Consider the following 16,670-nt stretch of genomic DNA (forward strand, 5'->3'; position numbering starts at 1 on the left):
TAATGCTTCAGGTTTTTTTTTTCGGCTCCCTGTCGGGGAACTGAAGTCAGTTTTCTTATTAATGTTAAAATTAGGTGTACAAAGGTATTTTCTGGTTGCTATTAATTCTTCGAAAAATAGACAAAGTTTCAGTCTCCTTAGCATTAAATTGTTACTATTAAAGGTTAGGAGTACATAAATAAGTACTTTACAAAAGAAGCCCTAGTTCCTAGGGCATTAGATTTTCTAAGTTTAATTACCCTAGATTAAACTCATTTCCTTTTTTAATAGGATTACTGTAGTAGTAGGGATATTCTGAAGACATAGGATATCTAGATTTCAGCAGTACATTAAAAAATTTTTTTTTAATTAATTAATTTATTTTTGGCTGCGTTGGGTCTTCGCTTCTCTGCACGGGCTTTCTCTAGTTGCTGTGAGTGGGGGCTACTCTTTGTTGCGGTGTGCAGGCTTCTCATTGCAGTGTCTTCTCTTTTTTTTTTTTTTTTTTTTCCGGTGTCTTCTCTCGTTGTAGAGCACAGGCTCTAGGAATGTGGGCTTCAGTAGTTGTGGCTCACGGGCAGTCTCGGTAGTTGTGGCACACAGGCTTAGTTGATCCGTGGCATTTGGGATCTTCCCGGAACACGGATTGAGCCCGTGTCCCCTGCATTGGCAGGCAGATTCTTAACCACTGTGCCACCAGGGAAGCCCCAGCAGTACATTTAAGACAGTTTTTCATATCTTTTGAGGGGGAAGTTATAACTGATTATTCATAACTAAGTGAAGGAATGAGTGAAAAGAGTTCTAAAATATCATCCTGGAACACAGTCTGATGAATTGTTGCAATTTGCTTCCTGTCCTTTTCAACCTCTTCATTAATCCTTGGCTAAAGACATTGCCATGCTTAGAGTTGAAGATGTCAAGCAGCTGAAAAGAATAATTAAATTTTTGAGCTGTAAAGTTGGAATCCAGTGGTATTCGCAGATGTAAAGCATAGTCACCGCATTATGTGATTTATGGAAAGGTCAGCTGTCCTTAACACCATTTTCAATTAAAGAGAAAGCAAACACGGGGACTAAATTAGATGCTGTGACTAGGTTCTCTAGCAGATCTCTTAACTCAAAGTATTTTAGATACTGTGGGATCTTACCTAGTGGGTAAGATCTTAATTAACCTAAATTAGACAAAGCTCTTGTTACATTGCAATACATTTTAATTAGATTGTCTTGGGAATTCCCTGGCGGTCCAGTGGTTAGGACTTGGTGCTTTCACTGCCAGCGCCTGGGTTCAATCCCTGGTCAGGGAACTAAGATCCCACAAGCTGTGCGGCACGGCCAAAGGAAAAAAAAAAATTAGGTTGTCTTAGTCATTCTTTGAAATTAAAATTCTAGAAAAGAAGCATTATTAATATTACCTTAATATTAGGATGTTATAACAGAAACATTGTTGTTGATATATTTATAACATAAAACACCCTGAGAGAAAACAGAGTTCCCAGTAGTTGAAAAGAATAAGAGAGATGCTTAACAATATCCCCATCTCAGTTTTGTTTACAAGGAGCCACTAAGAACAAAGAACATTTGTTGTCAGTTGATCATGGGCAAATTTGTCTTATTAAAGTTTTCCCCTTAATGTGCAAGAGAAAGCACTAAGTTATTAGGAATTTTAATTAGGACTTTTCCTTTCCAGCTCCCTAGACTAATTGTCTACAAATTCTCTAATACCCTATGAAGCCTTAGCAATCATCTAAACTTTAAAGTTAATTTTAACTTTAAAATGTTTTGAAAATTAATTTTTATCAAATCATTAGGAGATAGAGGTAGTTTTGTCAGAAAATATTCATGGGAAGATAGAAAATGTTTTTTTCCTGAGTGACTGCCAAAGTCAAGAACAAACTAGAGGCAGTTCCATATTGATTTTCTAAATAATGGCTTGGAAACAGAGATCTTCCATATTTATTGCTTCTTAGTCTTATGTGAGAAATTTGTCTCCTCATTTTAATTGTGGATGCTTTCACTTAATCATGGGGTAAACTATCTTTTACGGTCTGTTACAACTCTGGCTTGGAATTCTGTGGAGAAAAGAAATTTGTAACTCTACCTTTTATGTGGTTGTAGAATATCAGAAACTAACTCAATCCTTAGAGGACTAAAATTAATTCAAAAGCAAACACTGTCTAGCAGTCAGAGGTGGCTCTGTAAAACATTGAATGCAGAAAAATGGAAGATTCCAATTCAGAAACCAGCCACAACTATCTGTAGATTTAAATAGCATAAGCATGTATTTGAGGTGATATGATTTATATTCTTATTTCTTATGGATTCATTCAACAGACATTTATTGAGCCTACATTGTCTGCCTGGTCCTGGAGAACCAGAAGCAAATGTAGGCCCCACCATATGTATCCCCCTTCTTTTATGTAATTATAAATAAATTGGTCTCATAACTTTTAGGGAGTCTTACTTTATGAGTAGTTTCACTGGGATCCCAGGTTGTTGACCTGCGGCTGTAAGTCCTTATTTCACTGTTACCGTAGTGAAATTACAGAGTTTAGTGATAGCCTGTGTTAATTAACCCATTCAAATACTGTAGCAAACCTACATGTAGTCTAACGGAATACAGAAACCTCGGAACAGGGTTTCCTCTCTCTTCTGTGAATACATCATTTTATTGCTATATTAGATTTTTTTTTTTTTGGAAGTATTTCAAATAGGTTGAGCCTAAGGAAATCAGGCCAGTGAACATGATGGCATTTATTACTGGATTCTGACAAGTAAAATCAAGATTGAAGGCTTATAGATATTTAATGAATGAACCATATTTCATGAAAATTCTTGAATTGTAAAGTTCAGGTGTCCAGGAACTTATCAACTCCTACCCCATCTCCACCTCTCCAACCCACTGTCCACCCTGGCTTTTGGAAATGTGAGAGGGTATTTTGGTTGTCGCAAAGATGTGGAGAGGGGAGTGATTCTGGCTTTAGTGAATAGAGCCCATGGATGACATAATGGCCAAAATGTCAGGAGTAACCCTGGTTGGAAGCAGAGCCCCCAGGCATATTTCATCTCCCTCTGCCCTTCCCTCTTCTTTTCTTTTCTCACTGGAAAGGGAGAACCCCAGCAGTACAGATATTAGGGGTAGCAGTATGCTGTTAGCACCCTGGTGCTCTTGTCACAGCACTTATTTGGTGCCATTCCCTCTTTTACATCTAAGATATTTTTCTGAGGAAACATTGATGTCTAAATTAGTATCTAAAGTGCTCAACATCGCTAGTTATTAGAGAAATGCAAATCAAAACTATGATGAGGTACCACCTCACACCAGTCAGAATGGCCATCATTACAAGTCTACAAATAACAAATGCTGGAGAGAGTGTGCAGAAAAGGGAACTCTTCTACACTGTTGACAGGAATGTAAATTAGTGCAGCCAGTATGGAAAACAGTATGGAGGTTCCTTAAAAAATTAAAAAGAGAGTTGCTGGACTTCCCTGGTGGCGCAGTGGTTAAGAATCTGCCTGCCAATGCAGGGGACACGGGTTCTAGCCCTGGTCGGGGAAGATCCCACGTGCCGCGGAGCAACTAAGCCCGTGCGCCACAACTACTGAATCTGCACTCTAGAGCCCACAAGCCACTAGTACTGAGCCCGCACGCCACAACTACTGAAGCCTGCGTGCCTAGAGCCCGTGCTCCACAGCAAGAGAAGCTACCGCAATGAGAAGCCCGTGCACCACAACGAAGAGCAGCCCCCACTCACTGCAACTAGAGAAAGCCCACATGCAGAAACGAAGACCCAATGCAGCCATAAATTAATTAATTAATTTTAAAAAATAGAGTTGTCATACGATTGCACTCCTGGTCACATTTCCAGAAAAAACTCTAATTTGGAAAGGTACATGCACCCCAGTGTTCATACCAGCACTATTTACAATAGCCAAGACATGGAAGCAACCTAAATGTCCATTGACAGATGAATTGATAAAGAAGATGTGGCACAGATACACAATGTGAATACTACTCAGCAATAAAAAAGGAAATAATGTCATTTGCAGCAACGTAGATGGGCCTAGAGATGATCATACTAAGTGAAGTAAGACAAAAAGAAAGACAAATACCATATGATATCACTTATATGTGGAATCTAAACTGTGACACAAATGAACTTACTTACAAAACAAATAGACTCACAGACATAGAAAAGAAACTTATGGTTACCAGGGGGAAAGGGCGTGGGGGTGGGGATAAATTAGGAGTTAGGGATTAGCAGGTACAAACTATGATATATGAAATAGATAAATAGCAAGGTCCTACTGTATAATACAGCACAGGAAACTGTATTCAATATCCTGAAATAAACCATAATAGAATAGAATATGAAAAAGAATATATATAACTGAATCACTTTGCTGTACACCATAAGCTAACACAACATTGTAAATCAACTCTACATCAATTTAAGATTTTTTTAATATAATAAATAAATTAGTATCTGAAGGGACATTAATTCTCTATACTTTTTATATTAGAACATATTTATTGACCCCAGTAGAAGGTGTGCGTTATCTTCCTTATCTTCTTCCTTTTCCCCTCTGTGATTATAATCATGAGTATACTATTGCTGTGTATATATATCTATTGTATATACATTGATTGCAGTTCACTGAAGTGAGTTCATTGGAGTGAGTTGTTTCCTAGCTTCAGCTTAGTGAACCTGTGCTTGTGATATTTTCAGGAACAGTACAGGTTCTCATTCAGCCACTTTGACTACTATAAACCTGATGTGAGTTTGGAATTTAGAAGTTAGTTGCTTTGACCTCACTTATACGCTGTTCCTATTTAATGTAAGCACACTTGGGCCAAAGAACATGTAAATATTTGGCTTCATATTTGTCATCTTACATTAAATGTTGACACTAGTTAATAGAAGTATCTCTAGGAGATCCTTTTCTTTGGATCAGAATTCCAGCTTCACCTTCTTTCTAACCATTTCTAAATGATTATCTTTTCCTTATTGCAATTCAAAATATCTAAATTTGAATTCATAATTGTCTTTCCTAAAACTAACCCTGTTTTTCATCTTCCCTATTGCATCATCAGTCTCTTAGACCGGAAACTTGGGCCTCATCTTTTTTTTTTTATTTAAATTTTAAAAAAAATTTTATTGGAGTATAGTTGATTTACAATGTTGTGTTAGTTTCAGGTGTACAGCAAAGTGAGTCAGTTATACATATACATATATCCACTCTTTGTTGATTCTTTTCCCGTATAGGGGCCTCATCTTTATTCATTCTTCTCTTTCATCTCCAATACGTAGTCAACAAATCCTATTGGTTCCTTCTTCAGAAGAATCACTAGGCCTTTCTTTCACATTTCCTCTGCCACTACTTTACTCCAATCCTTATCATGTTTCACTAAGAACACCTCTAGTTTCTCACCTCTCTTCAAGCTTTTGACTTCTCAGGTTAAAACTACCAAAGTAGATGGCAGAATGCGTTAAGACATAATGTCTCAGGAAAAAACAGGAGACAGGTGAATATTTACTCTGAGATCATGTAATTTGCAACAGAGTAAAATTTATCTTTGTCTTTTGTCCTAAATTTTAACTATTCCCAGAGTTTTACTTACTCATTTATTCCTTCATTTAATAAATATTTAATAGTATTTATTAAGTATATGTTCTGGTGTAAATAGCTAAATATTATATTTATTGTCTTTGCATTTTCCTTTGACAATTCATCTGTTGTCTTCAATTATCCTATTTATGCTTTCTCTAGTTTTTCAACCTCAACCTTGCAAGCTCTAGTCCTATTTCTTAGGTACTAAACCTTGATTCATTTTAAGCTCCATAAATCACACAAGTCCCAAAACTGATGGATAACAAAGCAAGGACTCACCTCCATCTCTTCTGCAGACCAGCAGCCTTCCAGCTGCATCTTACTAATATAATAAGGCCTGTTGTCTAAACTTAATGACATGAAACAATAGAATACTATAATATGATGGTATCTCAAGAGAAAGGGCAAAGGAATGAGAAATTGGCCCTTAAATTGTTTTTTTATAACAAACTTTAAGAAGTTTGGAAGGCATTATATTCCCATAAGTAGCCAATTAATAGCATACGTGTCTTCAACTTGCTTCCTACTCCTTCTTGGTTGTATTTTTATTTTGCTATTCTTAAAGAATATTAGGAACCACTAGGGCTGTATGCAGTTTATTGGGAAATTAAAGAACAATGAAGCCAGGTTATTTAAAAATGTAATAGCTTCATATCTTCCCCCGCCAAAGCCATCTCTGGCTAGTAAGATTTTGGAAAGAATAAATTGAGTCAATCCTTGTTCTTCTCACATGGACTTGAACTAGCCCTCAGAAGCCATTTTCTTGCTCTTTTAGCAATTTTTATATTTTCTGAGAATGTGAAAAATGTGTTTGTTTTTTTATTCCTGAGAGCCCAGTATGGTCTGTTCTTCACCTGTGATTGGAAGGTATAAAATAGGTATTAAGTAAGGATTTTCAGTAGATGGCTTATGTAGATCTGACATTCATGGAGCATAGCAAGAAAACAGCTCCTTACTGTGGCGAATAACATTTTCTAAAACAATATAGCATTACCTATGTATTTCCTCCGAGTGGTAGTTTCTCAGACAGAATATGCTTGAACGTATTCTAATTGTTTACCATATACTTTTGAAATTTGAGTTGTTTTATTTTGCCTTTTTTATTAACTTTTATTGGAATATGGTTGCTTTACAATGTTGTGTTAGTCTCCACTGTGCAACAAAATGAATCAGCCATATGCACACAGATATCCCTTCCCTTTTGGACTTCCTTCCCATTTAGGTTACCACAGTGCATTTCCAGTTCCTCCCACCCCACCCCTTTCCCCCTTGGTATCTGTACATTTGTTCCCTACATCTATGTCTCTATTTCTGCTTTGCTGATAAGATCATCTATACCAATTTTCTAGATTCCACATATATGCATTATTATATGATACTTGCTTTTCTCTTTCTGACTTACTTCACTCTGTATGACACTCTCTAAGGCCATCCATGTCTCTACAAATGACCCAATTTCATTCTTTTTATGGCTGAGTAATATTCCATTGTATATATGTACCACATCTTCTTTATCCATTCCTCTGTTGATGGACATTTAGGTTGCTTCCATGTCCTGCCTATTGTAAATAATGCTGCTATGAACATTGGGGTGCATGTGTTTTTTTGAATTATGGTTTTCTCTGGGTATATGCCCAGGAGTGGGATTGTTGGGTCATATGGTAGTTCTGTGTTTAGTTTTTAAGGAACCTCCATATTCTTTTCCATAGTGACTGTATCAATTTACATTCCCACCAACAGTGTATGAGGGTTCCCTTTTCTCCACACCCTCTCCAGCGTTTATTTTTTGTAGATTTTTTTGAACATGGCCATTCTGACCGGTGTGAGAAGATGCCTCATTGTACTTTTGATTTGCATTTCTCTAATAGTGTTGTTGAGCATCTTTTCATGTGTTTGTTGGCCACCTGTATATCTTCTTTGGAGAAATGTCTATTTAGGTCTTCTGCCCATTTTTGGATTGGGTTGTTTGTTTTTTTGATTTTGAGCTGCTTTTATATTTTGGAGATTAATCCTTTGTCTGTTGTTTCATTTGCAAATATTTTCTCCCATTCTGAGGGTTATCTTTTCGTCTTGTTTATGGTTTCCTTTGCTGTGCAAAAGCTTTTAAGATTCATTAGGTCCCATGTGTTTATTTTTGTTTTTATTTCCCTTTCTCTAGGAGGTGGGTCAAAAAGGATCTTGCTGAGATTTATGTCATAGAGTGTTCTGCATGTGTTTCTAGTGTCTGGCCTTACATTTAGGTCTTTAATCCATTTTGAGTTTATTTTTGTGTATGGTATTAGGGGGTGTTGTAATCTCATTCTTTTACATGTAGCTGTCCAGTTTTCCCGGCACCACTTATTGAAGAGGCTGTCTTTTCTCCATTGTATATTTTTGCCTTCTTTGTTGTAGATTAGGTGACCATAGGTGTATGGGTTTGTCTCTGGGCTTTCTATCCTGTTCCATTAATCTGTATTTGTTTTTGTGCCAGTACCATACTGTCTTGATTACTGTAGCTTTGTAGAGTAGTCTGAAGTCAGGGAGCCTGATTCCTGCAGCTCTGTTTTTCTTTCTCAAGATCACTTTGGCTATTCAGGGTCTTTTGTGTTTCCAAAGAAATTGTAAAATTTTCTGTTCTAGTTCTGTGAAAAATGCCATTGGTAATTTGATAGGGATTGCATTGAATCTGTAGATTGCTTTGGGTAGTATAGTCATTTTGACAATATTGATTCTTCCAATCCAAGAACATGGTGTATCTCTCCATCTGTTTGTGTCATCTTTGATTTCGTTCATCAGTATCTTATAGTTTTCTGTGTACAGGTCTTTTGCCTCCTTAGGTAGGTTTATTCCTGGGTATTTTATTCTTTTTGTTGCAATGGTAAATGGGATTGTTTCCTTAATTTCTCTTTCTGCCCTTTCATTGTTAGTGTATAGGAATGCAAGAGATTTCTGTGTATTAATTTTGTATCCTGCAACTTTACCAAGTTCATTGATTAGCTCTAGTAGTTTTCTGGTGGCATCTTTAGGCTTTTCTATGTATAGTATCATGTCATGCCTTTTTTTTTTTTTTTTTTTAACATTGAAGGTATGATCTGGGATTAGAGGAAATGGGGAATTACTGCTTACTGAGTACAGAGTTTGAGTTTTGGATGATGAAAAATTTCTGGAAATAGATAATGGCAGTGGTTCCACAACATTGTGAATGTACTTAATGTCACTAAATTGTACACTTAAAAATGGTTGAAATGGTAAATTTTGTGTTTTGTATATATTACCTCAATAAAGAAAAAATTTTTTGAAAAACCCTGAAGGTATGACCTCACTTAGAAAGCTGAAATCAACCTGGTCCCACTAAAGGCTATATTTTTTCTTCCTCATAAGCCTGCTATTTTGAAAATGTTTGTTTACAAACAACATATATTATTTTTCCTGAAAAAAAGAAAAGTAATTAGGAACTAAGAGCCAGTCAGCATTTTTGAGCAGCACCAGTATAATGATACCACCTGGAGTACTTAAAATTCCAGACAAAATTAAATATTTGTCATTTTAATCTGCATATACGACTTCATTATGGGTGAATGTACACTTTCTATTGGGCCTTGGAAATCTGGAAAACAGCTTGACCCTTTTACACACCTCAGGTTGGAGACCACTATTCTATACTATGTCTCATGACATCACAGATACTATTTTAATATACCATTTCATCTTATGACACAAATTGCTGTATGATTCTGTACTTGCTTTGCAGGTGGTGCTTGGGGGTTACCTGGCCCTTCCTTGATTGGAGGCTGATATTCCCATCAGGGCTTTATGGTACTTTACAGATGTGAAATAGCTCCCCAAACACCTTTGAGCCCCTTAAGTGGTACATGATTCCTTTGAGGTAGGCAGAGCCTAAATAAGCAAACTTCACTGCTTATTGTACTTCTTCAGTTAATTGTCTCGAATAGGAACACAGGTAATTTAACTAATTTCTAAAGAAGGTCGGTGCCTCTATTCTTCCTTCCTAAAACCTCATAATTCTGGTATTGGCTTTGGTACTAAGCAAAAGCTTCTGTTGCTCTCCTTTCTGAACTAATTGGTTCTAAGCAGTAAAATAAAGTACTCGCCTTATTTAGAGGCTCATACGACTATACTAATCTCAAAAGATTTTAAACTCCTTTACAGTTCCTCGCTTTGTCATTTTTCTACTTTTTCATAAAGAAAGCCACTGAAGTCAAAAGCTACCTCTTATTGAATCCCAGTGGGAGGTTAATACAGTTAGGGACTTTTTAGCTGAACTGGTTGCCAGCTGGAGGAGGGCAAGAGAAGAGACTCCTTGAGGAATGCACAGCCAACTGATGCGACAGGTTTTTTTTTGTTTTTGCGGTACGCAGGCCTCTCACTGCTGTGGCCTCTCCCGTTGCGGGGCGCAGGCTCCGGACGCGCAGGCTCAGTGGCCATGGCTCACGGGCCCAGCCGCTCCGCGGCATGTGGGATCTTCCCAGACCGGGGCACAAACCCGCGTACCCTGCATCTGCAGGCGGACTCTCAACCACTGCGCCACCAGGGAAGCCCGATGCGACAGGTTTTAACTTCAGTGCCTTCCTTGCAGATCTGTTGTCTGCTTTCTACAAGTACAGATAGTAATTGATTTATTGGATTTATCATTTTTCTTCCTTGATTCAACTTTACTTTTCCCCATCTTTTGCCGCTTTTGGAAAAATTTATCCAGCCAGTCATCAACATCAAGAAGGTCAGTCTATAGAAACAGAACAAGTTCCTTGGTCTTCGGACATTTTTCCCCCAGTGGATCCTTCATGAATAAAATATAGTAAAGCGTGAAAGAGAAGGAGAACATTAGGCATTTTATCCAAAAAATAAAGTAGTATCCATGAGGTCTGACAGCTGAGGTAGGTTTTAATAATACAGAAAAGCCTCTGGAATTAGTCTTGGTTTTTATAAGGAGTATCTTTTGTCTGGGATTTGCTTCCAAATAATTGCAAGGGAGGGAGGAAGTACCGGCCATGAGTTAATAATTGAAGCTGGATAAAGAGTGCATAAAATTCATTATCCTCTCTACTTTTATATATATTTGAAATGTTGCATAACAAAGAGGTTTTTAAAAGACATCTTTTCCCCAGGAATTTTGGAAGGATAAAATCTATTTCCTTACGAAATTTTCAGCATCCCCCCTGCAATACTCAACAGTGTTGAGCACCATAAGGATACTATTGTAGATTTGTATTACTGAGGGAAAAAATCTTTTCTTGTCAGATATAATTCTGAATTTAGTAGGGTTTTTTGTTATTTTTGTTTTGTTATTGTCCAGATTGTTTTATTTATACAGCAATGTGTAAAATTATTTCAAAAACTAGATTCTAGTGAAACTTGTGTTCAGCTTTGTTTCCATCTAAAGGCATGTTCAGTAAACTTTAATCAGTATTGAGAAGTCTGAAAACTACTCAATGAAAAAATAGTATTAAACAGTTTCTTTATAAAGTAACACTTAAACGTTTTTAGTTGTTTGTAAAGGAAACTTTTTGTGTTATCATTAAAGTATCCCTGATACATCTTTGGGTGGTATTTAGTAAAGGAGCCTATTTTCTCAGTCTGGGTCCTAACTTAACTTTACTGCTAAATCCTCCGTGTCTTCTAGTTTGTCAAGTTGATCACACTTATTAAAATATCTATGCCAATTGAGATACTATAACTTTGATCTAAAGCAAGGGTTAGCAACCTTTTTTTTTTTTTTCTTTGTAAAGGGCCAGATAGTAAATATTTTAGCCTTTGAGGGCCACAAAAGTGCTCTATTACATATTCTTCTTTGCTTTTTGTTCTTAGAACTCTTTAAAAATGTAAAAATAGTTCTTAGCTCTTTTGTAAGAGCCTTATTAAAACAGGCAGAATTAAACAATTGCTTTTTAATTAGATGCTTTACAAAATATTAATAAAAGCTAAGGACCCAAATGTTAAAGGTTATTTTCAAAGGTAAAATTATGACTCTCATACAAAGTGAACATATGTCAAAGATTGTATTTAACTCACTAATTAACCAATTATTAGGAGCCAGTAAGATATTAAAATGAGAATTAGACTTACGGAAATTTATATTCTCTACCAGACAAAATTGATTTGTATTTCATCACCAGCGCTGTCCACAAGGTAATTTCCATCTCTACAGAGTTTCACAATAACCTAGCCAGAGACAAAGATGCAGACCTTTATACTATCAGATAACTCCAAAATATCCAATAGACAACACCAGATATTCCCTTGAAAGGGTACGTAAAATTTTTTACCATTTTAGTCTTTCACAGTTTCTACTGACAATCTCCCATCCCTCTTGTGATCATAAATAATTTCCAAAGATTTTTCTTGATCGCAAAATTGTTGGTCTCTTTAGGTTTGACCTGATTATTTATATAGATGTATTAAGAGTGCTAATTAATCATACAGACAGCCTTGAGTTTTCTTTGCAAATCCACAGTGATACAGTTTTGAGCAATTACTAAGGCTACAAGATTAACTTCTGTATGGAAGTTTTTGTACAGAATCTTAGATTGGACTTTTAAACACCTCTATTATTTACTATCCCAAGGTTAGGAAACCACACCTAAGAAACTCTCTGACTAGATTTCATCTACAGAGCTGATAAATTTGAATGAGTTAATCTCATCTTTAGGTCCCCAGCATTTGCTGAGGCTTGCCAGGAAGTAAATGACCTTCCTTACTACCGCTAAGCCAGGGACCCTGTAAATCAGGCATCAGGTCGGTTTTCCTGGGAGGGCTTCTTTTTAGACATTGGCTCCATATATAAAGTCAACTCTCTTAATGTGGTTTTTCATGTATGATTAAATGAGAATCTTTCTCAAATATGACATTCCAGGTATGTATAGTTACAAAATCCAATTATATCCTAATAAAAAGATAAGATACTAGTATTGATCCTATACAAATAACTGTATTGCCATAAAAAGTTAAGGAAAACTCAGAAAGTTTCTGAATGCTGTTGATTCAGTGAAAATCAGATACCACTTAATGTTTTATTTTAGATCACAAAAGCAGAGTCTACTAAAATGTGAGTTAGAAATAGTTTAAGAAGAAAGTAAAAGGGCTTCCTCATGTAGCCACAAAAAATAGAACATTAAGAGAACATCAACAGTATTCTAAACAAAAAACCACAATAAAATTTCCTTCATCAGTTCATTCCGTCCTGTATAGTTAGTTCTTGCTCAAATGGAACTTGGGTCAGCAGTCTGCTTTCATGAAACATCTGCTTCTGGACTGAAAAGCATCATGGAAATCCTGGTCTAGTCCACTGGTAAATCCTGAAAGTTATCTAAGTGATGTCAGCTCAGAAACATGTACCTAAGGGTCTGTTCTTTGGAGTAGCAATAGTTTACTGTAGAGTACGTTGCACATTCCTTTCCATGAGACTCTCAAAGATAGTTTTAGGTTTAACAGTTAACCTGAAAGTTTCATTTTTCTATATTTAGGAGCCAGTCTTGAGAAGGCAAAATCAAAAGAATTGTTGAAAGAGATTTGGGCCCTTGATTAAGATAGGAGCATGGATGAGAAACAGTACTTGGTTATTTAATCAAAATGACAATAAAACATTATAATAAACATGTAAGGGAATGCAATTTTAAAGAACTTAGCTCTTTCACAAGTAAAAAACCTTTGTTCTTTCTGGTTGTTTTGTTTTGTTTTTTTAATCATTAAGAACATTGTAAATCCAACATAAAGCCAGAAAGTTATTCTGCTATCTAGGCAAATTACACAGAAGATAAAGAATAATCTTTCATATTGTAGATGAAGGCATTAATCAGTAAGCCAAAGAAACTAGCCCATCAAAACTGATTGAATTTTGCAAAATTTGGACATATTTCATATCTTCTTTTCAGATCCCAGTAGTATAAACCAAGGCAAATCAAATTCAGTTTCTAAGATTTGTCTTTCTTTCAAATTCTGGAAAAAACTGCCACTTTACTTTGGGACAAAAATGCTCTTTTTCCTTCAAAAGCAAAAGGACTTTACACCTTGTACTGTTGCTCCTAGCGTAGTTCGAACCTACTATATCAATTATAACATATTTCAGAGAGAAGATTAGGTGGAGGGAATGGATAATAAGAAATATCTGTCACACACAAGGATTTTAGCAGAACAGAAAGGCTCCTGAATACACATAACAGATTTTCTACAGCCCCACACTTCTCTTACACCTTCTTAAAGTGGCAAAATGAACCCGATTGGTAAAATGACCTGAAGATATAGCCACTCTAATAGCATATACAAATAAGAAGCAAATGTATATCAACTTAAAACTATACTTAATAATCAACATTTAGTATTCTATTTACTTAGAAATTTATCTGAGCATCTAAGAATTATTTGTTAATTAGCTTCATTTAACATTAGTCCAAGATTTTAAATTGCCATAAGATTTTGGAGGTATTTAAGCTGACACATAATTGCTATTGATATAAAAAGTTATTCAGGGGGGCTTCCCTGGTGGCGCAGTGGTTGGGAGTCCGGCTGCCAATGCAGGGTATATGGGTTCGTGCCCCGGTCCGGGAGGATCCCACATGCCGCGGAGCGGCTGGGCCCGTGAGCCATGGACGCTGAGCCTGTGCGTCCGGAGCCTGTTGCTCCGCAACGGGAGAGGCCACAGCAGTGAGAGACCCGCGTACCGCAAAAAAAAAACAGTTATTCAGTATTACGATACAATTGAGATGAACACAAATTTTCATTTTTCTAAATATCAGACATTATATAAGAAGAATAATATTAACTTATTTGATCAGTAAACCTGTATAAGTAAATTTAGGAAGTTCAGATTAATTTTAATCTGAATTAAAACAAACCAAGTAAATTAAAATGTGTGCAGTATTATACTTGGATGAAACTAATCTTTTTTCTTTTTTTTTTTTGTTTGTTTGTTTACAAACCTAGTCTTGATTTGCAAAATATTTAGCTTAATTATATGAATTTGGATTTTTTAAATGTTTCAGAACTAGTAGTTTCTGTAAGAAGGATTTTTTTTCTTTGTCTAACATATTTGAAGTATTACATGTTCAGTTCGTTTTCTTGGACTTCTAAGAATATTTGATACGTAAGTGCTTATTTAGCTCTATAAAACCAACGAGAACAGAACCCCTTAATTTAAGAGCTATTATAATTAATTTTTAATGTCTTCTAAAAATAGGAAAACATTTTATACTTACACAACAAGGAGTCAAGGTCTTTCTGAATTACAGACACAGACACACAGAGAGCTATGGCTTCAGTTCTACAACTTCAGCCGTGAATCAAAAGTAAGCACAAAACCTTACCAGTACAGATCTCAAAGAGCTGTTCCCCTTTATAATATATACAGCATTTTTAATTGAGCTCAATATAGACAAATGGGCAAAAAGAAAAGTCTAACAAACTGAATTCTCTTTTGGTTTATTACTCAACAGAAAATAGATCTATTGTGTATCACTTTTCTGAAGAGACCACCACATGGTCAAATTATTAAAATCAAATTCTCATTCTGTGCTGCCATCAATGAGGAGTAATTTATCATAAAGCAGAAACAAACAAAATCAGCCAGAGAAAAAAAATCAAAAGAACCAGAAAGTAGCAAAATTAATGTTCTATTGCCAGTTGAGATTTGCTTTGGGAGCCAAGAAGACTTGTACCCAGGCTAAGGCAGCCAGTGAGGGGTACTTCTGACAACTTGGGTAAATTCATTAGCATCTTGGTGGAACCTCAAAAACTGTTTGAGAATAATTTTTTGTAAGGTAAGATCATGACTCTCATGTAAATACACAGTGAACATTTCTTACACACAAGGTCTTACACACCCAGGAAACTCTTCAGGGCTGCTCTCTACATATGGCAGCTCATCCAGTCAAGGCAGTTTTGATCTTATGACACCTTGTCTCAACACTTGCTTCAGTGATCTCAGTGGGAAGGAAAGAGAATAAAAGAGCTCATGACAGAATGTTTGGTTTGGTTTTTTCTAAGTGATGAGGTTACACATAATTTTGCTTTCTTTTATGCCCACTCGTGTTTTCAAAGTTTTCTACAATGAACATAATTGTCTTAAAAGAAGGTATATTTAAAATGCTAATAAATAGAATTAAGCAAACATCTGCTAATGTTGATGCTAGCAGTGCAGGATTGGGGTTTTTTTGCTTGTTTTTTTGTCATTGTTTTTGTAGAAAAATATTTACTCTGTTGAAACCTTATAACCTAATTTTTAAGCAAAGACACAACTTGTATTAAGTCATAAAATTCTTTATTAATTTGTTCTGGAGAGTCAAGGTCTGAGTTCTGTGCCTCTAGAGATAAAAGAGGAATTTCTGGAGCCATGGTTTTAACCCAGAATTTTCTTCAAATTCATTCAAGATACTTTGGATTCCATTCAGAGTACTTTCTCTGATTTTAAATGAAAAATGCTAAGGAAGCTGGTGAATGCTGATAGAAAAACCTTCTTTGACCTCTCAGTACTGTGCTGGCTTGAGCTTCCAGCCCCATACTTAAATTTAAGTATAGAAATGGTCACAGCTTTAGGCTCATAGAAAGGACTATACTGTACTATATCAAATTGTCTTCATGTTAACCTTTGTGCATGTTAACTTCAAAAAAATGTTACTAGCTATTATACATTGTACACGCTACACTATATTTTATAATCATTAAAATTCTTCCCGTGTGCATTTCCCAAAACTACTTTTATAAATGAAGAAATAAAGCTCAGATCTGATAGGTTGTTTAAGGATAAATCCCAAAGTGACTTTTTCAGTGCAGAAACAGTTTCTTCAAGACATTCAGTTCTTTCATGCAGTATCGTGGGTATTGAATAAATAGTATGTGATGGTACAGGAGCTGAGCTCAGGTTTACGATTGTGGTGTTTTAATCTGTTGCTTAAACTTCAGAGACCTTAATGCTTTTCATTCAGAAGCTTTTTCTCCCTTTGCCCATAGTGAAAAAGACTTCAGGGTCTCATGCTCTGCACAAGAAGTCTTTGTGAAGTCTTTCTCTTGCTCAGTTTTCATTTAAATGACTTTGTGAACTTAAAATGAAAATAAGAGAAGAAACATTAGAAAAGCATAGAAATTTGTCTTGCC

General features: G+C 35.9%; 1 protein-coding gene across 2 annotated transcripts in view; it reads left to right on the forward strand.

The window, feature by feature from the left end:
- The window catches only part of TMCC1 (transmembrane and coiled-coil domain family 1), a 157,083-nt gene that overhangs the window by 101,003 nt on the left and 39,410 nt on the right, over positions 1–16,670 (forward strand). The window lies entirely within an intron of this gene.

The sequence above is a fragment of the Phocoena phocoena genome, chromosome 10, assembly GCF_963924675.1.
Source record: "Phocoena phocoena chromosome 10, mPhoPho1.1, whole genome shotgun sequence".
Classification (NCBI taxonomy): Eukaryota; Metazoa; Chordata; class Mammalia; order Artiodactyla; family Phocoenidae; genus Phocoena; species Phocoena phocoena.